The sequence below is a fragment of the Protopterus annectens genome, chromosome 2.part0, assembly GCF_019279795.1.
Source record: "Protopterus annectens isolate FY-2018-M chromosome 2.part0, PAN1.0, whole genome shotgun sequence".
Lineage (NCBI taxonomy): Eukaryota > Metazoa > Chordata > Ceratodontiformes > Protopteridae > Protopterus > Protopterus annectens.
Genome location: NC_056728.1, coordinates 137575469 through 137602351, shown reverse-complemented (window position 1 = coordinate 137602351; position 26883 = coordinate 137575469).

The following is a 26883-nucleotide window of genomic DNA, read 5'->3' as shown; positions in this document are numbered from 1 at the left end:
AACTCTACCCCTGTTGCTGCATTACTTATCTCAGTATCAAGAGATCCATAAAGATAGCAACAGGCCTTATAAAAAAGAATCTACAATCATATTTAGATATGTTACCAATCCATGTAACCCCGTACGAATTCCAGAAGGAGTCATTACTGAGCACATTGCGAGTGCTGCGAAGAGCACTTTTGGCTGACATCAAAGATTGAAACAATACTAATTTCATGAACTTTAATCGTACTTTGACTTAGAAATGGGGTTCATTCCCGTCATAGTATTAGAAACCCAAAAGATTTTGAGAAATTAAAAAAGATTAAAAACATATATATGGAGGATGGCCCCCCTGTTGTAGAAGAAAGCAGCAGTCCACAAAAACTGATAGGCCAAAGAAGAGCCATAAAGATAATAGAGTGGACTACTGAGGATAAGAAAGAAATTATGCATTGTTACTATTATGCAAAAAGCCCAGAATTTCCAGACAGAGGATATACAAAGAAATTGAGGTATATTAGAGGAAAGAAAAATACTTTCACAGGAAAAACTGTCAGAAGCTTCAAATGAAAATTTGCATTCATTAATACAACAGATTTTTGAAAAACAGTATATAGATCAAGAAACTTTGATCTGCTTGGAAAAAGAAGCATCTGAGGAAGTATGAAAATGTAAATGACAAAACCTAGATATTTTTGAAAAGTATAAAAAAATATGGACATGGGAAAGAAAGAAAGATTTGGTATTGTGAAATATTTATGGAAAGGAGAAAGCCAAATTAATCAATATAAAGAAGGCAGCCCCAACGATATTTGAAGAGAAATACAGGCAAAGGCATCCAGATATGGAAAATTTCACAACAAAAAATAGTATCACAAAGATAGAACATAGAAAAGAAGATTAGTAAAGTAGAAATTAAAAAAATAGAAGTTGAAGTTATGGAGTGCCCGCGAAGTGAAGGATTTAACGTAGAAGGTCTAACACAGATTACATTATAGCATGATGGAGTGAGTCCCCAAAGTAAGGAGAAGCAGGAAGATCAGGAGACGTCTGAAGAAAACATATAGGCATGGTAAAGAAAAAGAGATTTAATATGGTGTCATATTTATGCAAAGGAAAAAGCAAAATTAACCAATACAAAAAGAGCAGCACCAAAGATATTTGAAGACAAATACAGGCAAAGGAATCCAGATATGGAAAACTTTACAATACAAAAAATAAGAAGACAAAGAGGAAAAGTAGAAAATTAAATCAGTAATGAAGAAGTTAAAGAAAAAAACCTGAGGTTATGGAGTACCTGCAAAGTGAAGGATTCAGTGCAGAGAATCTAATGCAGAAAGCAACACAACAGGACAGAGCAATGGATTTCCAAATTAAGGGGAAACCAGTGGAACAGGAAACAATTGGTCAAGTGCCATATCAAGATATTTTGGAGCCTTCTACAGGAAACCAGTATAAACATCCCCTTGAAGCTAGACAGCAAGGGAAGGAACAGGAAACTGTGGAAACTCTGATGCAGACAATGTTGTAGAGTGATAGGCCAGTGAGTTCCCACATGACAGAGCAACAGATGGCACAGGATGAAACTGAAAAGAATGTGCCACAGGAGGATGCTATAGAACTTTGTATATAATGCCCACAGGAAATAGAAAACAAGGGATATGCCCTCAGTTTGGAAGAAGATGAGCTAAGAGAAGAGCTGATTGATTTAATAGATCTAGATAGATGAATTAACATCAACAAAAGAAATAGACTGCAGAAGGTCAATAAACCCCAAAAGTCAGAAGTCTGATAAAACAAATGACCACAGTAATTAGGACTGTCCATAGAGATCCATGCAATATAACAGAAGTAAACAGGATATATTAATAACTGATAAAGTCCTACCACAAGAACACAGGGTAATGAGGGAAAGGAAGGGGAGAAATATAATACCATAATGGAAATATCAAATAGAAAAAACTATAAAGCAATTAAAACAGAAGTGTCAATGTTAGAAGACTACAGAAGAGGGAATAGATCAACAAAAATACTAAGAAAGATAGATGTGATTAAAGCAATGCCCAGTATTAGAACAGATCAGGATCTATCATGCACCATCACAAATAAACTAAAAATGCCAGCACAGGCAGAAAAACATAGAAGATACACAGCTAAATACAGAGGAAAAGTACAAAATAAGCAATTTATTGATGACCCAAAAAACTTTTATAAAGAACTGGGAAACAAGGTAAAAAGAATTGAAAGACTGCCAAAAAAAAAAAAAAAGAAGACATAGATGCATTTTGGAGAAGTATCTATGAAGATCCTGTGGAATATAACAAAGATGCTAAATGGATAAAAGAAGTAAAAGAAAGAATAAAAAGTTTAAAGGTACAGGATATGAAATGGAATGAAGTAACAGCCAGACAGATTGAAACAAAGTTAAGAAAAGCCTCTAATTGGAAAACCCCAAGCCCAGACACAGTACCTAACTTTTGGTTAAAAGTAGTAACATCTTTGCATGAATATTTAGCCATGAGTAAGAACTATTAATATGCACACCCCAAACAGACACCAACCTGGCTAACAACAGGCAAAACAATGCTCCTACTGAAGAGTGAACCTGCAAGCTACCCCAAAAATTATAGACCAATAACTTGCCTTCTGACAACATATAAACTATATAAAAAAGCACAACAATTGACTGCTATACTAATGAGAATGGATCACCTTTGCATGAACACACAAGGTTTATTGAGTATACAAAGTTTCCAAAGAATATACAAGCCCAAGACAGGATATAATCCACGTACTGTCCATGTTTTAGAAATAATGTCTTATTAGTTGGCACAGGCAATACAAGGTTCATAAAATAATATAAAAGTAAAAACCAGACCTGGGTTCTAGTGTGGTTGAAAAAGTAGAAGGAAAATTTCCGTCTTTCAAAATCTCCAAGGTTGACCAGTAGCAGTAACAGTACCAGTTTTTACAACATTTTTTCAGTGTGCTTTTGTGAACTGTGGAATATTTTGCTGTTTCGGATTTTACTTTATACCACTTTCACCGGACTGGGTTCGTGGTTTGTGCTACAGTCTGCCTACACCAACGGTTTTGGGCGGACAGTTGGCTAAGACTGCATATTAGTTGTACTAAGCCGCACTTGGTCACGGCAGTTGGTTACCGACTGCACTTCACTCTATTACGGAAGCTACAACATCGCTACAGTCTGCCTACACCAACGGTTTTGGGCGGACAGCTGGCTAAGACTGCATATTAGTTGTACTAACAGTTGGTTACCACTCTATTACGGAAGCTACAACATCGCTACCAGGGCTGGCCATCCTGGGAGTTTCTCATGGAAGTGAATTAATGTAAAACATATTGGTTTGGTAACTATAGAACTGATATCCAAGTGCTACTGGTCAACCTTGGAGATTTTGAAAGACGGAAATTTTCCTTCTACTTTTTCAACCACACTAGAACCCAGGTCTGGTTTTTACTTTTATATTATTTTATGAACCTTGTATTGCCTGTGACAACTAATAAGACATTATTTCTAAAACACGGACAGTACGTGGATTATATCCTGTCTTGGGCTTGTATATTCTTTGTAAACTTTGTATACTCAATAAACCTTGTGTGTTCATGCAAAGGTGATCCATTCTCATAAGTATAGCAGTCAATTCTTGTGCTTTTTTATAAGCTTTGTGAGTGTGTAGTTTTCTTGGTTAACATATAAACTATACATGGGAACTGATGCTGACAGAGTTTATAGTAATTCAGAAGAAAACTCAATTATGGCAGTAGAACAAAAGGGCAATAAAAGAAAGTCATATGGAACAAAGGATCATTTGTTGTTAAATAAACTCATAGTGGAGATCTGTAAAAAGGGGAAGAATCTAAGTATTGCATGGAGTGACTACAAAAAAGCATTGATAGTACCCCACATTCATGGGATGAGACCACTTTGCAATTAATCCATGATAAAGGACAAATTAGTATTCTAGGGATAAAAATTCAAAGGGAGATATTCCAGGGTGACTCTCTGTCACCGTTGCTATTCTGCCCTGCCCTTAACCCATTAAGCTGTTTACTTAGCAGCTTAAGCCATGGCTATAATTTGGCTCCTAGAAAACAACAAAGACTAAAGACTTCTCATCTTCTCTTTGTTGATGATTTAAAACTGTATAGCTCATCAAATGAGGAACTGAAAGCACAGCTGCAGGTTGTCAAAAATTTTCCGATGATATTAGAATGTCATTTGGCCTTGATAAATGTGCAAAAGCAACCTTTAAAAAAGGAAAACTGCAGCATCAGGAAAACATCAGTTTGGGACAAGAATATGATATAAAAGAACTTGAGCAAGACGGAGTGTATGCATATTTGGGAACTGATTACGGATCAGCAATAAAATGTGAGCAAATGTGAATAAAACTTAGTAAGGCATGCTTTAGGAGACTTAAATTAATCCTGAAAACAGCGCTGATATCTAGGAACAAAATCCAAGCTATAAACCAATTTGCTCCTCCTGTCCTAACTTACAGTTTTGGAGTGATTGATTGGCCCCAAAATTTATTGGATAGATTAGATATTAAAACAAGAAGGATGTCTCATACTTACCAAATGAGCTATACAAATCAGTGCATGCCAAGATTATATATTCCCCGTTCAGAAGGAGGGATGAGCCTCCTTGAAATTGATTATATGAATAGATCTGCAATCGTGGGACTCCACACATATCTGCTGACCTTACAAGACCCAAACATAGTGAAAGTTTTGAAACATAAGGAGAACAAATCTAAGATGACTTCTCTGCTTAACCTAGCAGAAGCATATCGGCGTCAAGAAGGAATGGAAATCAAACCAGAAGTAGATAAAAATCAGGCAGCAACTGAATGTGCCAAAAAAACAAAAGAAAGAATATAAGGTCAAGGACTAGATGAAAAGGCAAGAAAGGAGGAAAACGCATAAATATAGCTGCAAGTACAGAAAATTTCTGGAAGAACCTCATGTTGATCAGGAATGAACGCATGAATAGTTAAGGAGAGGTGAATTCAAACCAGGAGATGAAAGGTTGATATTGGCAGCCCAAGACAGTGGGCTATGTACACTCTGGTTTACAAAGTCCATTGAACATGTGGGAGAAACAGACAAATGTAGGTTTTGTAAACCCGAATTGGAAACAGTCGCACACCTTGTTGCTGGTTGTGACATACTAATAGCAAAAGGACTGTATACTGAAAGGCATAAAAATGTGGCAAGACTGTTGCAATGTGGATTGTGCAAACATTATGGTATTAAAGTGGCTGAAAAACACTGGAAACATGAGCCACAAAGCATCATACAAAATGATGAAGTCTACATCACAAGGGTTCATCCATTACCAACAGTTCAAAAGATAGATGCTAGAAAACCAGATATAGTGGTCCAAGAAAAGAAGACAAAAACAACATTGATCACTGAAATCACCACACCCAGTGACAACAGTGTCCTGCATACAGAGAGACACAAAGTTATAAACTATCAGGATTTGCAAGCAGAAATGAGAGCAATGTGGAAGAAAGATACCAGGATAGTTCCAATTGTAGTAGGAGCAATGGGTCTTATAAAAAGTGTCTACAATCATATTTAGATATGTAACCAATACATGTAACTCTGTACAAATTGCAGAAGGAGTCATAACTGGGTATGTTGCTGGTGCTGCAAAGAGCACTTTTGGCTGACATCAAAGAGTGAAACAATACTAATTTCATGAACTTTAATCGTACTTTGACTTAGGAATGGGGTCCATTCTCATCATGTATTAGAAACCCCAAAGATTTGGAGAAATTAAAAAGGGAAAACATCAATGAATGGGGCTGAGTTATGGCTGGAGCAGGTACTGGGGACATTACTATAGCTTGCAAAGAGAAGTTTGCCAGAGCAGGAGAAATAAAGGAAATGGTGTAAATCTGCAAGTGGAAAGCCTATTAAAAAGGGTGATACAGCTATTGCATTGCCTATATCAGAACTGCAACTGAAATGCAACGTATTCAGTCACATCATAAGTTCCAACAACTAGGTGGTTCATTTGGCCAGCAAAACACTAAAACAAATGTCACAGAAATAAATACCATAGAATGTATGTAATTCAAATCCAGCTAATATAGAAGTTGCTGCATGAAAATAAACAACTGTGGCCACCCTTATTGAAGGATGCAGCACTTTCGAGGAATTTTAACTCCCCATATGCTGTACATCTCATGTTATACAGGAGACATTTAAAGCTTTTGTTTTTTGGCTGTGTTGAATAATTTTTCATATATATATATATATATATATATATATATATATATATATATATATATATATATATAAAATATAAATAGATCTACTTTACAAGCTTGAATTCTTGAAACTGCAAATGATCGAGATCATAAGAAACACATTTTGAAACATCGAATTTGTAATAAAAAATAAAAACTTTATTTATTTTTTTTGCAGGGGGCAGTAGTTTTCAAGAGTATTTTGAAACTGAATTTCAAGCAGTGAGTTATTCGTGGTCATATATTACAGAAGACTACAAGGTTTGCTTCACATTTTTAACAAGAGACATTTAATTGCTCACTCTTCAAATGTTAAATGCTTTGATCAATTTCCTTAACTGATATTACATTGTTTCAGTGACAGAATTCTCATTTTTTGAGTTTCTGCAGTTGACGTTTTAATAAAAACAGATGCAGGAATTAAACAAGTGTTCCCTTGTGTATACATTTCTTCTTCATATGTATGAATGACGTGGTTAAAACAGTTAAAAAAGGACAGCAATTTAACCCAAGAATTGATGAGGAAGCGACCTTTCATATAATATGTGTACAAATTATGTTACTTTGATAATGAAAGACTCCAAAATTGCAGAAAAACTCTGCACAGAAAATGTTGAACTAAATAAATCAGGACTACGGTTAAATAAGAAAAAAGTATATAGATATGGTGGTAAAATAGAGGATCTACAAGGAAGCCATGAAAGCTTTAAGACCACTTTAGAAATGGTATTTGGGCAGAAAGAGGGACAACAGGAATCAGACAGTACAGTGGGGAAAAAATGAAAAGTATAGTATATTGAAGGGGAGATTTGCTGCACCATTCTAAAAAAAAATTTTTTTGGATCAAGTTTTATTTTCTGCATACTGATAACTGTATGTGGAGTTACTAGAAGTCAGCTGCAATTCTTGAGATAGAGTAAGAGATTGAGAGAAAATGAAAGATATTTAAAAGATGCATATGTTACCAAAAAATGTGTTCAACTAATGTGGAATTTTTTAAAGTGTACATAGAGTTTAGGTTAAACTCAATATAGACAGACATTTTTACTGCTGTAGAAAGGAAAGGGGACTTAAACTGCAGAAAGGGAAGGGAACCTAATAATGTTGTAATCAGTTGTATGTTATGAATCTTTGTATATGAAATTCTTGTATAAAGAACAAAGAGAAGATTATGTTTTGAAATATATTTTAAAACAGAAACATGTTGGCTATATAAATCAGCTTTTGTGTGCTAAAAATATGCACAGAAAAATTATAGCAGGAAAAGTTTCCTGAAATATATAAAAGATATAAAAAAGTAAATGTGCATATGAATTAAAAAGACTGGATGAAGAAAAAGGTTGTACAAATTATGTTATGAAAAGTTTCTTTTTAATAGCTGAAAAATATAAAACAATAGAAAAGAGGTTATTGCAGGAAAATGGCCACTCAAACTATCCCTGGATGACCTTCATATACAGCCTTAACTAGAAAGGTAAAGCTGGAGATGGAAATAAAACACCCTGAGAAAATGAAGCACCTGGAAGTGCAAAAGGAGTGAGAGTAGAGAGGGCCTGACGATACAGACAGGGAAAATCATTGCTGGTATTATCATGAGAAGGAGATTCTCCATTTATTTTAAAAGAATGTAAGTAGCAGGGCTGAAAACCCAATACTGGAAGCTAAGGTATGTACTAAAGTGTTTTCTTATAGTAAAAGGGATGATTTTGGTAAATTCACTTAGGATTCAAATGTGCATAATCTTTGGAAAAAAAACAGTAGCAGCAAGTGTAGCTTTAAACCCCTCTGATCATGGGTAAAGTAATACATGTTACTGCTAAGATGAATGACACTTAACTTTGCTAATCATTTAAATTTTAAAACTGTGCTTTGTGAATGCTTTAATTTAACTCTTGAAACTTATAGAAAATATTTTATAAAACACAGACAAAGAAAAGAAGACAGCATCAGTAAATTAATTGCAGAGCTATGTGCCCCACTTTGTGAATGACTGAATGTCAAATTACTGCTTTTGAAATGTGGGAGACCTTATGATAAAGGAGCAAGGCACTTGTACTTTGCCTAAGGATATAAGAACCAAGTAGATAGAAAGGTAATGTCTTGCAGAGATGGGTAGAAAGAGTGATCATTGTCTATCTAGACAGAAGACACAACTGTACATGAAGGGAGTACCTAACACATTGGTATAAGAAAATGCAGAGTCCTTGGGCAAAAGGGGAGATGTTATTTCAGTACACTCTCAGGTCTTGGGGTTAAATATTTTCAGGTATAAACAAATGGACCATGTGCAGTAATCCAAAGTGACAAGGTGGGGTGCAAAAGCCATGTGAGACAGCAAGCCAAGGTGGATCCTTGGTAGTGGTCAGTTGTCTGCATGTATCTGCTGTTTTAATCTACCACAAGAATCTGTACTCAAGTCCGGGTGGATGGAAAAGGAGCACTGATATGTTAGATACAGCTTCACATATAACTACTGTTAGACATGTAGTTGTGAAAAAGGTGCATTATTTGGTCAAGCAGTCCAATTTATTTAGGGCAATGAGAGGGACACTGGTCAGAGTTTAGTTAAAATGGAAAGAGGACTGGGGCAAAATACAGATGTCTGTGTCTGATGATATTCTCAGTAAATGTTTTAATAGGAAATTATCCTAATGATGCAGTACTTTGAGAACATGCAGCTACTTGCTACCAGGCGTGAAGACAATCACATGGAGACAACAGCAAGATGGAGATCCAGTCAGTGCCAAGACATCCAAAAAAGGATGTTGTTATGACTACTTCAAGGAAGCAGCTGGGTAGCAGTAGCAAACTAGAATGTGAAACACAGCTGCCAAAAGTACTGGGCTTACTTTGGAGGATGCTGCTTCAGAGGAAAAGTTTGCAAGTGGTAGCAATCCTGAATCAAATCACAAATGTCAAACAACATTAGACTTTATTTGAAAGGTGAACAAGACAGGTTCAGATTACAGATCCTGTCTTAAAAGATATGAGAGGTATCCAAGGAGGCACCTGGTTTTCAAGGGAATGGTGAATCAATATACTGAGACAGGGGGCTGCTGTATAGAAACATGACCCTTGCCCAGAAAGGAATGTAACACAGCAGCTGGTAGCACCAACAACTTACCAATAGCCCATGATATTCCTTTTTCAGGCCATATGGGCATAAAGCATACAGAGCACTTATACAAAATATTTACTGATCAGATCTTGCAAAAATATGAGCAGGTACAGCAAGCTTTGTGAGAAGACCCAAAAGGTTGACAAGGTAGGAAGCAAAAGTCAATGCTGTTTTGGTGCCTCTGCCTGTTATGAAGGAAGGATTGGTCATTAGCATTGTTAAGCCTCTCAGTACACCAAGCACCACAAAGAAGAGGAATATCATGGCTGTGGAGGATTATGCTATTTTATAGCCTGAGGAGGTTGGGTTGTCCTCTATTGTAGTGAAAAAGTGGCAAATGAATTGTAGAAATTTTCAGATGCGGTTTCTACAGGAAATATTAACAGAGAGAGATTTTAACTTCATATCAGATCTGTTGCCCTGTTTGTGGAGTTTTTATCATGTAAAGCATCTAAAGACCTAACTCTACCATCCATACACAGATAGCCTGTTGGAGAAGTTTAACTCTATTTTTAATACTATTTTGACAGCATTCACAGTCTATTTAAAATGGGAGTGGGACAAGTAGCTTCCTTATCTCCTCTTTGAATACAGAGATGTTATTTTTTGCCATTTGAGTTGTTGCATGTTCACGAGCTGAGAGGGTCTCCTCGACTTAATTTGTGATGACTGGAGGGTGAATGTGATTTCTTCAAGGATTATGTCCTAAATTTCAGGACTAGGCCTAGGGAGCTTATGGAGCTGTCACAGAGTACCTTGCACAAGCACAACAGCAAAATGGCTGGTACAACTAGTCAACTGGAGCATAAAAATATAAAGTTAAAGAAAAGATAATGGTGCTTATTCTTGTTTGATACAATATGTTTCAGACAGCAGATGACAGTCCTTTCACCATTTTTTATGTTTTCTCCTTCTGCCTTGCTGACTATCATGTCTCCCCCTATTGGACTCATGTCCATTTGTTTCCTTGGGGTGGGGGTTTCCCAAATTCATCAGACTGAAAGCTAACTGAAGGGCCATCATTTAGGCAGACATTGTGGAATTAATGCTCCCTATAGCATCCCAGCAATTAAAGCATTTTATATATAGGTCATATCACCATGGCAACTCATAATGCCCTTTCATGTAAGGGCATGCTCCCATCCAATCACTAATGAAGGATACAACTAAGTGGTGGTTTGGTGTGCTGTAAGCCTGCTCAAGGATACCTACTTCAATGACACTCCTCATCTGTCAGATTGTGGCTGGATGCATCCTGCTTAATCCCCTCCCTCTTCCCCCAGGATGAGCCCATCAGTCATCCTCTGTCACCACTGTCAAGCACCTGAGCCACTAACTGAACCTGGGTCACCTGGGACATAGTCAGGTCTTTACCTATTTATGTAATCAATGCTGGCTAGTCCTTTCTGTGAAAAAGGTAAGTGATATTAACTGTATAGTAGAGATGCCATGTAGTAGGCAAGATATAGATTTGACTATAGGTTCATAGGTAGGTACTAGGCTATCTGCCTAAAGGCATTTATAAGCCTAGCCAGAATGTGTTGGCTTTTGCCACCCCCTTAGATTAGTTCCCTGTGCCTCTGTCCAGCAGAGCTACTGAAGTGACCCCCAGGGTAAACTTTCTGTTTCCCATCCAGTCGTCAAGGTTTCTTTTGAAGTGTGTTAGTGAGGAGCTCTGCCTAATGTAGATTGGAATCTTGTTCCAAAGCATGGGAAGTCTCTGGGACAGGAATCTATCCCTCCAGCACGTCCTATTTATTGTTGTGGTGAGGTTTAGATCACTAGATTGTGTGGTTCGAGGGGATAAGGTTTTCTTTAGGTGGAGCATGTCCATCAATTCTGGGTTGGACATGGCCTTGTATGGCAGGCAGTGATCACCTCTGAGTAAGTGGTATGCAACTGAGTACAGCTGGAGTTTCTTCAGTTGAGCTGCAGAGGGCATCTGTTTGAGGCCAGTGATCCTCTTGGTGAGGTACTTCTGTGGTCTTTCCAGCTGTTGCAGGTGTCTTGTAAGGTACATCCCAAATGGGGCATTGTACTCTACAATGGGTCTGATGTGTGATGAGTAGAGGGGCACAATGACCTCTTTTGATCTGGATGTGAACCCTTTTGTGATTAGGTGGGCCACATAGAAGGATTTTCTAACCACTTTGGCAATGTGATTATCAAAGGTGAGATTACTATCTACTTGGGTCCCCAGATCCCTTATTATGTCTTCCGTATTTAGGGGACTGCCACCTATGTGGTAGTTTGTGGGTACTTTGTTTTTTCCAAAGAGGATAACTGTGCACATTTTGGCATTTAGCTTGAGGCCATGATTTTGACACCAGGTATCCGTCTCAGTGAGACCCTTTTGGAGGAAGTCTGTGTTAGCTGGAGAGTCAGTTATAGCCCCTAATTTGAAGTCGTCTGCGAACTTTGTCAGCCATAATCCTCCTGTGCTTGCCTGTACCTCTGAGAAGTATATGCCGAACAGGAGTGGTCCTAGGACTGAGCCTTGGGGAACGCCACTTGTAACTGGTTTAGAGTCGGACCTAGCTCCCACAACTCTCACCATGTGGGTTCTGTCCATGAGCCAGTTGGCAACCAGTCTTGTGATGTAGAGATTTATGTTCAGGCGGGTGAGCTTGTCTATAATTCCAGAATGGAGAATGGTGTTGAAGGCCTTTGCGAGGTCTAGGTAGGTTGTGTGTACCACCTTTCCCTCATTTATAGCCTTGGTAACTGTCTCAAAGAAGTCCACCAGGTTTAGGAGGCCTGATCTGCCCTTAACAAAGCCAAACTGGGTAGGGTCCAGTGTTTGGAGGTTCCCAATGTCTCTGTTAATGAGTTCCATGATGATGCGCTCCATAGCCTTGCAGACCAAGCTAGTCAGGCTTATAGGGTGATAGTTCCTGGGGTCTGTTGTGGCTCCACCTTTGTGGAGTGGAATAACTGTTGCTGTGCGCCACTCTATGGGTATGTAGCCTGTGGAGAGGCTGAGTTTGAACAGTGTGTTTAGGTGAGGGGTTAGTTCGTCTTTGAGGTCATGTAGGACGCAGCCTGGGACACCGTCCTGTCCCACTGATGCTGTGTTTTTGGCTTTGGAGAGGGCTGTTTTAACCTGAGTGTCTGTGATTTTAGGGACTCTACATTCTTCTGGTATGGTTATGAGCCCTTTTGGGGGTGAGAGGAGGGTGAAGTTTGTGCTGAACCTGTATGCTAGGATGTTGGCGTTATTGGTTGGTTCAGTGTATTTTTTGCCATTCTGCACTAACTCCAAGCAGATCTGAGCATTGCCACTTAGATTCCTGACATAGCTAAAGAATGCCTTGTGGTTATCTTTGGAGTCCTTGACAATTTTTCTTTCGAAGCACGCCTTGGATGATTTTATGAGGGATCGTAGTTTCTTGCTGATACTGATCAGGGATGTCTTCCCTTCTTGGGATTTTACTATTTTCTGTACTAGTTTACCCCTTCTATTGTATAGCTTGTTTATGGCAGGAGTCCACCAGACTGGTTTCCTTTTCTTGGAGGAGTGAGTCTTGGTTTTGCTTGGGATGGCACGATCCATGCATTCTTGTAGGTGCCCATAGAATGCATTAGTAAAGGATTTTGCAGCTTGGACAGTGTTATCCTTCAGCATGGGGGCTTTGAAACTTGGTCTTAAGTGACATGAAGTTTGCTTTTGAAAAGTTTTTCACGGTGGTTTCCTTGTCCAAGAGTGGGGGCGGAATGTAGATATCCAAAGTGATTTGTTTATGGTCAGATCTAACAAGCGAGGGGTTGACCTCCGGTGTGGAACACCAGTCGCCCATGTTTGTGATGACCAGGTCCAATATGTTGTCACCTCTGGTTGACCAGTTGAACCAGGGTGTTTGAGTTTATAAAATCTAGGAAATGTTGGGCAAGGAAGTTAGCACTTGAGTAATTCTCCCAGTTAATGTTTGGGTAATTGAAATCACCCAATATGGGTGGGATGTTGGCATAATGGTTAAGGTGTTTACCTTACAAACACAAGGTGTAGGGTTTGATTCTCACATGGGGTAGTTGGCTAGGCTGAAAATGGCCCACAAGGGCAGTTAGCCTAGTACTAATCTATAAATCTATGAATATGTGTGTTTGGTAGGACCTTTATGTTTCCCAGTGTTTCCAGAAATGTGGAATGGGGGTCCTGGGACATGGTGGGTGATCTGTAGCAAGCTACAATTTGAATTGCAGTTTTGCCCGTTATTAGTTGCACGTGGATGATCTCTGAAGCATTGTGCTGTGCCACTAACCTGGAGGTGTGGTTATCCTTGATGAATATAGATACGCCCCTGCCTTTTGTATTTTGGTTTGGGTTCTGTGGCCGAAATGAATGGTATGAGTTGTAGCCAGGTAGTGCCGAGGTGCTCTCTGGAGCCTTAAACCAGGTTTCTGTTACTGCACATATATCGATTTTCTCCATGCTGAGGAGTGCCTCGACTGCGTGCATTCTGAGGTTTAGACTTCTAGCATTGAGTAGCATTACCTTCAGTTTTTTACTTGTGCTATTTACGGCGGTGGGTTTGTCTTTTGAGCCTTGCCTAAAAAAAGCACTATGGGGGTGGCAAGAGCCTTGGCCAGTATTCAGAAGCCTAAGGGTGACAGGTGCAAACCGTCTCTAGCGAAGCAGCGTTGCTTGTCGAGCATGTCATCCCAGGTGGACAAACACTGGATCCTCTTTGAATGATACCAGAAACTTAGCCAACTGTTGAAATAGAGAATTTTTTCTTTATACCGTGGTATCATTCTTGATGAGGCCAGGATGCTACTCAGGGTCATACCGGCCTGGGCTACGTGATCAGAGAGCTCTTCCATGTATCTTTTCATGTAGGCCAAGGAGGTATGGCTCAGGTCATTCACACCAACATGGACAATGACAGAGTCATATTTGTACTTGTTCTGAAGTGACCTGAGTGCTTGCGTTATGTGGCGGATCCTGGCACCCGACAGGCAGCTACAGTAACCTTCTCCTTATTCAACCTAGTGAGTGGGAAGTCAGTGTGCCTGAATACAGAGTCACCTATTACTAGTATGTTGGGTATGCTATTTTGCCTTAAGGGCTGTGATTGCATGGCACACTGGTTTTGTGAAGTATGTGTTTCATGGTTTGTGTTGAAGGGGTGGAGGTTGCTTGGATGTTTGCTTTGGAGGTCTCTGTTGGTTTTGCAGATTTTTATTTAGAGCCTCTGAGTATGTTTTCATCTATGTGTGTTGTTTGCCGGTGCTGGTTTAATGGGTCTATGTGAGACTGGTGGTGTGATGCAAGAATTTCCCTCTCCTCTTGACTGTCTGATCCAGTCTTGGGTTGAGAGAACTTAACCTCCAGTTTGGCTGTATAATTGCATCTCTCACATGTATTAGTGTTTGGTGGTAGGAGGAGAGGGTTGTCTGTGTACATGACGCAGTTGTAACAGTGCCTCAAAATGCCCAGATTCACCAGTTGGACTGTAGAGTACACCTGAAACTGCCCTTTGGACAAGCCTGGATAGGTACAGTGAACTGTTTTACTGGATGGCTGGTAAGGTCGAATAGAGAGCCCTGTCCATCTGTATAGTACAGGAGGGTCTAGTGCTAGGGTTTATAAGTGCTTGCTATGAGTTTTGAGCAAGTGCTGGGCTGAGAAATGAAGTTGAAAGGTTGTCTAGTTTCAAGGGAAAATTTGAAGAGGAGACTTTGTGGAGCCGGGAATAGTTTTACCCTAGCTAACCGGCGCTGCCTGGCATGCAAAACCGGGAAAATGCAGTATTTATAGCAGGGAAATAAAAGAGATAGAAGTTAGCCCAAAATGGCCAATAAGCTACTAATTTCTGGGCTGAAACCACTCCTCCAGGGACAGATAGGCTGCAAAAAGCTCCCCTCTTTCACAGGTGAACAGAGAAACTTCCTTCTAGTCAGGTAAGGTATGGGCAAACACAGAGATTTGTAACACAGCCCTGAATTCAGCACTAACCTGAAAAGTGGACTATACTAGCTTAGAAAGGCAGGAAACAAGTATATATATATATATATATATATATATATATATATATATATATATAATTTTTGCTTTTTTCAGAAAATAAAGCAGATACAATAAAAAAAAACCCACTTTAAATGCACAGAAAAGGATACGTATTGTTATATATCGCAGATCAGAGTTGTAGTCAATGCCCCTAGTAATAAAGTAGGAAGAAACACAAATACAGTAAAAGCAGATGAATAAAGTGCACATTTTATTTATATATATATATATATATATGTGTGTGTGTGTATATATATATATATATATATATATATATGTGTGTATATATATATATATATATATATATATATATATATATATATATATATATATAGATAGATATATAGATAGATATATAGATATATATATAAACAATAGAAAACAAACAAAATTATTTAAACAAGTTACCCAATTAACCAGAAAAAAGCTCAAAACTGAGCCTTGTTCCAACTGTCTTCAATCAGACAAGTTCTAACTGCACACTCCGGGGAAACCTTCGCCAAAAAAAGATGGCCTGGATCAGTGCTTAAGTTATACAAACAAAGCTAGATTCAGCAGGCCTGAATCTGGTCTATGCTACAGCAACAATGCGCACCAATTTCAGAAAGAAACAGTTTAAATAAGCAGGCACAATAAGCCTGTGACCAGAAATTCCCAGCTCAGAAGGGTAGAATCCAGCCTCTCCTCCCACAAGAGTGTAGACCACTAACCCTCTTAATGTAGAATAACTGGCATGAAGCCCAAGTGCTTAAGCCAGAACTAATGCACTTTTAGAATAGCAGACACTGGGCCTTCAATCAGTAATTCCCAGCTTAGAAGGATGTAAGCTACCTGTCCTGCCATATGTAGGGATGATGAAGCCATTCTGAGAAAAATAGACTCTGAAACTTGATATCCACAGTTAGTTATAAGAAGATTCAAAGAGTGATCATGTGGATGGCCTTCTCAGTAAGGCTCATTTAAACCCCAATGAAAAACATTGTACTTTCACAAATATCTCCTACCAGGTTCAGAAAATCTGAGCTGTACTACAGAAGTATGGGGACATGTCCACTAATGAGCCAAAATAGTTTCAACTGATGGAGCATCATAGAGACATGGGAACCCAATGGCCAATAAAATGGGCAGAGTTTTCCTGGAAGGCTATGGGATGCCAGTACAAAATGGCAAAGGGTCCTACCCTAACACCTAAATTGCAAATTATCTTTCTAAACAAGGAATTGGGGAGTTAGCTTAAGTGGAATTTCAATCCCCAAGGTTTATTGATTGATGTTGACTTGAGAAACTCACTTGAGGTTTAGATGTTAGGATGAAGTAATGTTATTTCATATAAAAATTTTAAGAAATGTTTTTTAGAAAAAAATGCAGTTGTAGTAAAATGTGAAAACTGTATGAAGAAAACTAGCATTTTTTTTTTTAGTAGAGATACAGTTGTTTGTCTTTTCGGCTTTTCACGATTAGGGGTTGCCACAGCGGAACTCCAGTCTGCTAATGATTGGCAGTAGATTGTTTATGGTGCCGAGTTGCCAGCCCGACGCCCAACCTTCAGCGAAGGCACACCCATTCACGCATGTCTTTTGGAGGCCACTCCACCACGGTGAGGACATGCAGACTCCACACAGAAGGCACTCCAACTGTGAATCGAACAGGAGAACTTCTTGCTGTGAGGCAACAATGCTACTGCTGTACCACTGCTATACTGGACAGGTCATTTGGTTTACTGAAAAGTTGCAACAACATGTAAAAGAAAAAAAAAGACTTTTTCCTGTGGTGGAGGTCAAACACATACATATAAAATCTCCACACGCATGTAGTCATTTAGACAGGCTGAATCAGCCATATCTTATTACCGAAGCTTAAAGTGGAAGTTGGTTTGAAAGAACTGTCCAAACTCTATATTTCTAAATGTTGACTCATCCCAGAACATCATTCCAATCACTGGATGGAATGACTATTTCCTAGGAATGTTGGAGCTGGCAACCATTTACAGTTAGCTTGTCCAGTTGTGCTTGGGAGTGGCTGCCCCAAGACTGAATGTAATAGTGAGTTCAGTTTTATTTTATTTTGCTGGTTTTATTCTGTGAATTCCAAGGAGTATGGGCAAATTTTACCAATTTTGTAACCCAAAGCTAATATCAGAGGTAGCCTACAGGATCATAGAATCAACAGGTGAAATCCCAGGGATGTATTTTCTATTTCCAATCCAGTTATCCAGATTGCACTTAAAAAGGGGTAAAGAGGTACTCTGCTTGATGTGGAGAGGGAATCTATTGCACAGATAGTGGAGTCTCTGGGACACACTTCTGTCCCGCCAGCAAGTCCTATTGATGTCACAGACCAGGTTGAGGCCATATGTGTGTGTTACTCGAGTGGAGCTTGACTTGCAGATATGCAGCAGTCTCATCAAGGCGGGGTCCGAGAATGCCTTGTATGCTGGACAGATGTCACCTCTGAGAAGTCTGTATGAAACAGGGTAGAGGGATAGGGCATTTAGCCTATCTGTGTATGGTAGATTTTTGAGGCCCTGGATTCTTCTGGTGAGGAACCTCTGTGGTCTCTCCAGCGGCTGCATGTGCTTTGCAAGGTACATGCCGAATGGGGCATTATATTCAATAATGGGCCTTACAAGGGAAGAATACAGGGATGTTATGACCTCCTTGTCCCTGGATGAGATACCCTTACTTATGAGGTGGGCCATGCAGAAAGCTTTCCTTACAATGGAAGCAACATGGTGGTCAAAAGTCAGGCTGCTATCAATCTGAGTGCCCAAATCCCTCACAACTGACCGCGTGCTTAGAACATTATTAATGTGATAATTTGTGGGGACATCTCTCGCCCTAAAGGGGATGATGATGCATTTTTTTTTGTATTCAGCTTGAGGCCATGTTTCTGGCTCCAGTCATTTGTTTGGGTAAGACCATCTTGGAGGATGTCCATGTCACTAGGGGAATTGATGACAGCTCCCAACTTGCAGTCATCTGCAAACTTGGTCACCCATAGCCCACTGGTTTTGGCCTGTACCTCAGAAAAGTATATCCCAAATAATAGAGGCCCCAAGACTGAACCCTAGGGTATGCCACTCGATACGGGTCTATTGCTTGAGGTGGCTTCCCTTATTTTGACTAGGTGGGTTCTATCAGTGAGCCAGTTGGCTACCTATCTGGTAACATACAGATTGATGGCTAGTTGAGAGAGTCTATCTATTACGCCCGAGTGGGGAATAGTGTCGAAGACTTTGGCCAGGTCAAGGTTGGCGGTGTGCACTGTCTTCCCCTCACCTATGGCTTTGGTGACTGTCTCAAAAAAGTTGACCAAATTTAAAAGACATGACCTCCCCTTGACGAAGCCAAACTGTGTGGGATCGAGTGTTTGGAGGTTCCCAATGTCCTTGTTAATAAAGTCCATGATAATCTGTTCCATGGCCTTGCAGATCAGGCTAGTTAGGCTGTGTTATTCACAATGAAGTCACCTATAACTAATATGTTGGGTTTATGGTTAAGTCTTAGTGGTTGTGAGACACAGGTGTGTGAACTGTGTGTGGTATGTGGTGTGCAGCACTGTGGAGACCGCATGTGTTTTTGCCTCGGAGGTCTCCTTTGTTTGGGTATGTTTTTGTTGAGGACCTCCATATATGTGGGTGTGTGTTGTGTAGGTATGGGTGGTTGTTTGAGGTATAGTGATTGTGTTGACAACCTTCTAAGTGCCAGATATACTGGCTTGTGAGGGACAGACCTTGGACTCTAGGTTCCTAATGTAACTGCATCTCTCTCAAATTGTGTTCTTAGGTGATAGTTCATAGGTAGGTACTAGGCTATGAGCCCAAGGGCCTAAGTAAGCTTAGCCAGCAAGGTTCCCTGGCTTACGCCACCCAAGAAAGTTATTTTTCTGTGCCCCTCTCGAGAAGAGCCACAGAAGTGATTCCCGGGGTGTATTTCCTATTTCCCATCCACTTATCAAGATTTCTCTTGAAGAGTGTTAATGAGAAACTTTGGTTGACATAGATGGGTAGCTTGTTCCAGAGTATGGGAAGTCTCTGGGACAGGAATCTATCCCTGCAGCATGTCCTGTTTATTGTGGTGACAAGGTTTAGGTCCCTAGAACGTGTAGCTCGGAGGGATTGGGATTTCTTTAGGTGTAGCATGTCCAACAGCTCTGGGTTTGACATAGCTTTATAAGTTAGGCAGAGATCACCTCGGAGAAGGCGATATGCTACGGAGTAAAGCTGGAGTTTTTTGAGACAGTCAGTGTAGGGCATCTGCTTGAAGCCAGTAAGGTAAGTAGACTTCCACCTATGTGGTAGTTCATGGGTACAGAGTTTTTACCAAAGGGGATGAAAATGCACTTTTTGGCATTGAGCTTCAGGCCATGGCTCTGACACCAGGCATTTGTCTCAGTGAGGCCCTTCTGTAGTAGGTGGTTGTATGTGTACATAAGGCAGTTGCTACACTGTCTCTGGATGCCCATATCAACCAGACTGGCAGAACAAACTGTAGGAAATGGTCCATCCATATTTTTTAGAATTTGAGAGAGAAGGCCAGGGAGAGCTAAGGGGTTAGCCTACAGCCCAAGTGCTTATACCAAAACTAAGAGTCATTACTTTTTTTCTAAATTACATCTTTCTGTTAAAATGTTTTAATTTTGTGTTTCCCTGTGCACATACATACTTGTCTATATATTTATTTCTCAAACAGCATTATTTGACATCTTTTAGTGAAGAGTCTTACTTATGTAATCTCCAAAGCTTGTAGCCGATTAGTTATTAATTTATATAAATCATAATTTCATTCTGTGAGTTGGGGCTGTTAGCATCCAACTCTGAGCCATAAAAAGATTACTTAGCTAAACTACCATAAGATTTTATATTATAGTTGTCTCATATGGCTTATGGAACTAAGTATCATAAAGCTGGAAGGGTTTGTAGCATTGAAGGGATTATGAGCCTCTAATGAAACTTAATGTGCATGTGTGCTTGCAATACTTCAGTTAAGTTAAAGGAGGCTAACATTGCAAATAACTGAACTCAGAGTGAAGTCAGGGAAGCCAGTTTCACTACCCTACTCTGCAGATGCTGGTGTGAGCCTTATTTGAATACTGCTGGTATGAGCCATATACAAAGTAGCAGCAATTTTTAAAGTATTTTTACTAGATGTTTTAAAGGTCAGATTTTCTCACTTGCTTATTCATTGATTTATTTTTGTGGGGTGTTATATGCATTGGGGGCAGTGGGGTAGATCAGAGGATCATAAATCCTGCCCCTTACATATCACTGGCAGTACAATGGATTTAAAGCAAATGCCATTATACCTAATGAATACTTTTAGTAAATCATGGGAGGAGGGAAAGGTACTTGAGTAATGAAAGAAGGCAAATGTTGTTACCCTTTACAACTGAAGAAATGAGAAGAAAAGTAGGGAATCTTGGAAAATCTACAGTTGAATGAGGCAATGGACCCTAAGCAGCAAGGCATCATTTAAGGAAGTTCATGCCAGACAAATCTAACAGAATTCAGTAATCCACACTTTGTTTTTCTAAGAAATACAAACTAATCACCCACACAAAGGAGGATAAAAAACACATTATCATGTTCACAAAATTGTGATGTTTAATGCCATTTATTCTTTCACTCTTAAATCTATTCCTGTAAATAGTATAAAAGAACTTCTACAACACTTAAGACCCTGCTCTAATGCCCCTGATAACTAACTGCATCCTAAGTAACCACTCCATTCAAGAGTCTTACGTACCTCTCCTCTGGAAAAAAAGCCTTTTTCATTCCCTTACACAAAGGAGGTAACAACTCTGATATCTCCAACTTCTGTCCCATAGCCATTTTCTTCCCTATCTCCAAAATCTATGAAAAATGTATTCACCTCCAAGTTTTATCCTACCTCCTAGATAATACTCTTCTAATCCTAACACAATATGGATTTAGACCTGTACACAGTACCAACACTGCCTTTCAATTGTTCCTCGAAATCATCACCCAGGCAGGTGACTCTGGCAACATTGTATCTACCCTACTCTTAGACCTATCCAAGTAGTCTTCAATACCATCTCCCACGGCCTACTCTTTTCCAAGCTCTCTAATCGAAATCTTTCCTCCTCTTCCATCAATTGGTTTCCAGTTACCTCACAAATAGGCAGCAGGCCGTCAAGTGGAATACCTGTACCTCCCACTACCTTGACACTCTGACAGGTGTCACCCAAGGTTCTGCCCTGGGTCCTTTACTTTTTAACATCTTCATTAATGACCTCCATCTTAGTACCCCAAATGCCAAGCTTGACCAATACGCAGCGCAGACGATTCTACTATCATCTGCTCCACTGAATTTCTCCCCAAACTCATGCAGGATACCCAGTTTGCAAACAATCCAACAATTCTCCTGGATAGGTGTAGAACTTCAAAGTACAAAATCACCAATGGAACAAAACAAGAAGTTATGTACTCACCATAATGTTCGATGTATGTAGTCCATCTCGCCTCACATTCTTACCCGTGGGTTCGGAGTGGAACCTCGGCTCCGACTCGGCCATACTCTAGCTCAAAGTCTTTCAACTGGCTGGGTTAAGAGGTATCCCATGCTGCACTGCTCCCTTTCCCCAGATCTTGTTTGCTGCAAGCTCAGTCACTCAATCACTCACCCTCCATACACATAACACAGAGAAGGAAAAAACATTCCAATAATAAAAGGAGTACTGAAACCAGAACTAACCTCTAGGTCCTCCAGGATGGGGGAAGGCAGGAGGGTAAGTAAGAATGTGAGGTGAGATGGACTACATACATCGAACGTTATGGTGAGTACATAACTTCTTGATGTTATGCAGTCCAGTCTCACCTACATTCAAGTCATATTTTGTATGGAATGAGCCTTTCCTTTTTGGTGTAGATAGGATGTAATGTATTTTCATTGACTGTTTTAAACTTGATTGGAGTACTTAATGAGCAACTTCTGATGAATTATTTGTCTGATGAAGTCTTATGTGGTGATGTGGACGAAAACACACTGTGTTTATAAAGCGTTTACAATTTGTGGTCGTACTCAATAAAGCATGCTCTTTTTCCAGTTGGTGCACAGTTTCCGTGTTTTTGGACTTATCACCTACATTCTTACCCGTGGGACAGCGTCCCCAGCACCTGAACCCTGGAAGGCTCAGTGGAAAATTCTCCTGAGCACTGTGGAACCAAAGGAACATCTGCCTCTGGATACCAAATCCAATTTGTAGTGAGTAATAAAGGTGTGAGAAGATTCCCATGTAGCCGCAGCACAAATATCATCCATGGACATCCTGACCTGAAATGCTGTAGAGGGAGACATAGATCGGGTAAAATGAGCCTTCACTCTAAATGGTAAATTACTATACCAATATTTCAAACCTCCGCAAGACCACATGACTACAAATTCAAATTTCTCCACTCATTAAAAGATGGAGACATCCACCCTAACCCTGGCCCAAGCCCTACACCAACCCCCATAAACTACAATATTCACCATAAGATCCCACTACCAACAACAAATCCCTCCAAATCACTCTCAATAGCCCATCTCAACATACGTAGCATATGTAACAAAATACCACAAATTCATGCCCTCCTGGATGTCCAGCAATTTGATATTCTCTGCTTAACCAAAACATGGCTTAAACCCTCAATAAAAGACACTGACATTATCCTCTCAGGTTACAGCATCATTAGACAAGATCGCTTAAATATAAAAGGTGGAGGGGTTGCAATTATATATAAATCAGGACTGCAAATCAGCAAAATGAATTATAATCTACCCGGTGATAGCAACATCAAAATAATTATTACCAAACTGATACTTAACTCCCATAAATCAGTTTACATCATCTGCTCCTACCTTCCCCCAGGAAAAAATCTGACTATATTAGAAAACCTACTGAATTGGCTTTCAACTAATCTCCCTCAAGAAACAATTCTACTAGGAGACTTTAATATCGATTGGACTTTATGTAACAACACTAATCCTTCCTCCCATATTAACCTCTATGGCCTCTCACAGGCTATAAACACTCCTACCAGAACAAACAAATATAATCAGAAAAAAAAAATCTTAGATTGGATTCTTATAAACTGTCCACATCAAAAATATACAACAGGAACCCTCCCAGATGACCTTAGTGACCACTCTCTGATATATATTATTAGAAATGAAACATCCTTAAATATCCCCTATGCAGTCAGGACCATCCGTAGCAAAAAACACCTTGACCAAGAACTGTTTCTAACTGAACTTTATCATTGTAACTGGTCTCCCCTAAAGTCTCTCCCTATAGATGAAGCTGTTAATTACTTTAATAACACCTTCCTAGCAATCTTAAACCAACATGCCCCAATCCGTTCCATAAGAATGAAAAATAAACCAGCCCCATGGCTCTCAAATCATACTAGGAAACTTATCCACAATAGAAACAAATTTGGGGCTAAATGGCAGTCCACAAAGAATTCAACTGATCACCAAATCTTTAGACAACACAGAAATATTACAAAAAAGCTATCCTACAAGACAAAAAGAACTTTTATATACAACTTCAGCAAACATCACTTAAACAACCACAAAAATTCTGGTCTACTATTAATTCACTTCTATCCCCAGGCAGAGTTGAATCACCCAATCCACTAGGCTCTAACCCAGACTGTCCAATGCAAACAGCCAATGCCTTTAACTCTTTCTTTACTACCACTATACTAAATCTAGCTAATTAGCAAAATCCAGACACATCTAACCTGCCCAAACCAAACTTTACTCCTCCTGCTTTTCACCTAGAACCTACACCTACCTCCTATATCTCCTCTCTACTTCAAAAACTAAAACCTAACACTCCCTCAGCTGACCAACTACCAGCCGAATACCTCAAAATAGGAGCCAAAGCAATTGCCTACCCAGTCTCTATATTAATCAATAGAACGTTAACAGAAGGCCTAATCCCATCAATTTGGAAAATCTCCTACATTATTCCTCTCCACAAAGGTGGAGACTCTACTGAGTTCTCTAACTTCTGTCCTATTGCTCTACTCTCCCCACTTGCTAAAATTATGGAGAAATGTATCCATAAACAACTTATTACCCACCTACTTCAACATCAGCTCCTAGCTAACTGTCAACACGGATTTCGGCCATTTCATAGTACCACCACAGCCTTACTATCCTTTACTAACTGTATCAACAATAATCGTAACAATAATATTTTATCCTCTGCTTTCTTTGTTGATCTATCTAAAGCCTTCGACATGGTCAATCATCAACTTCTCCTCCACTTACTGACGTCCCTCTCCTTCGACCATCCTACGATGAACTGGTTCACATCCTATCTGGACAACCGAAAACAAGCAGTTCTCTGGCAGAACCATCTCTCTGACCTTCTTCCTACCTCTGTAGGTGTCCCACAAGGCTCTATCTTAGGTCCACTATTGTTTTCCATCTTTATAAATGACCTTCATCTCTCCATTCCACAGTCTATCTGTATCCAATATGCTGATGACTCCACTATCATTTGCTCTGCCTCATCTCAAACTGATCTTCATTCTCACACACAGAAAGCCTTCTCTACTATTGAAAAATGGCTCACTAACCACTGCCTTCTCCTTAACCCTAAAAAAAAAACAAATTACTGCTCTTTACCCCATCTCATCTATCACCCCTTCTCCATTTCACACTTACATCTGAAGATGGTACCATTATCTCTCCAGACCCTACTACCAAACTGCTAGGAATTACTATTGACAATCAATTTAAGTTTGACTCTCATATAAATTCTACAATTAAATCTACTAATAAAAAACTTGGATCCCTCTACCGCATTAAACCTTTCCTGACACCAACAACCAGAGCCACAATAGCCAGAACTCACTTAATCTCTACCCTATTATAAGCTTCCGCTATATATACAAATCTTTCCAAACATAACCTAAACAATCTATCTAAATCATACAATAACATTGCAAGATTTGCTACCAACTCTCCTTTTAGGACCCACCACTGTCAGAATCTAAAACAGTTAGGGTGGCTTGAATTACCACTACTATTACAATTTAATCAACTCATAATTGCCCACAAAGCCCTTTACCAACCTACTAACACCCCAATTCTCTCTACCCTTATAAGACCTTATAAAAATCTGAAGAATCTGCGCTCTGCCAACAAAATGTTGATTCACACTTCCTTCTCAAATAACTTAGCAGGCAAATCTTTATTTTCAAACACAGTGGGTAAAATATGGAATCAACTACCAAATGATCTGACCACCCTCACCTCTCTCTCAATATTTAAAACCAAACTAAAACTCTTTCTCTCTAATCACTGGTTATGCTCTTGTAATAACCCAGATTAACCATCTTTTCTTTTCTTTCCTTTTTACAAACTATCTGACACTAACATAATTTTATTCTCTACCATATATCTCCACTTCTTATCATTTCATTGCTACTACCCCTTCCATCTAGTCTTTGCACTCTCTTCACTAGTACCTATAAACCTATTAACCTCATGCTTCTGTCTCATTCCTATTTTTGTTAACTCAGAACTATTACTCTATACTAATGTCACTGCCTAACTAAGTTTTCCTTATATTGTCTCAATATGTTGTTTTTGAAATGTCTAGTGCTTCTGGTGTAATATCTAAATGCTATGCAATGTTTTTTTATATTCTTATTATACTGTACAACTGGAGCTTTTCTCCCCGGGCCACCACTGAAAATGGACATGTATCCAGTTGGACAAACCCAGTAAACAAAAGTAAAATAAAATAAAATAATTCCTTACCACCTGAGGCATAAATGAAGGAAATACAACTAGAGATCCATCTAGACAAGGTCACTTTGGAAACAGGAGACCCAATCTTATTTTCTGAAAATGAGACAAACAGCTAATCCGATTTTCTAAGATCCTTCGTTCTATGCAAATAAAAACGCAACTGCCTGTGAACATCCAGCTGGTGAAATTTAAATTCTGCCCTATTAGAAAACTCTGGAAAAAATACGGGCAGTTCAATGGATTGGTTGAGATTACTAACCAAAGCCACTTTTAGCATAAAGAAAGGGTTTGGTCTGAGGGAAGCCCTGTCCTTGTGAAAAATCAAGTAAGGCGGTCTGATTGACAAAGCTTGGAGCTTCGAGACATGTCTAGCTGAAGTGATGGCTACCAAAAAGATAGTTTTCCAAGTCAAATATTTCAGTTCACAAGTAGCTGTAGGCTCAAAGGTGGAAGAGGTGAGATATTGTAGCACAGAATTTAGGTCCCAAGGCATGACCGGGTCAAAGACTGGAGGGCGAAGCAGCATAGTGCCTTTCAAGAATGCCTTACAAAGTCTATGCGTCATTAGACTGGGTTCATTAGCGATGTGAAAAGTGGAAATAGCGGCCAACTGTACTTTAATGGTCACGGCTGCTGACCCCTGATTGAAAAGCATGGAGAGAAATTCCAGAACTGAAGAAATTGGAGCTGTATAAGGATCAGTTTGTCTTGCCTGAG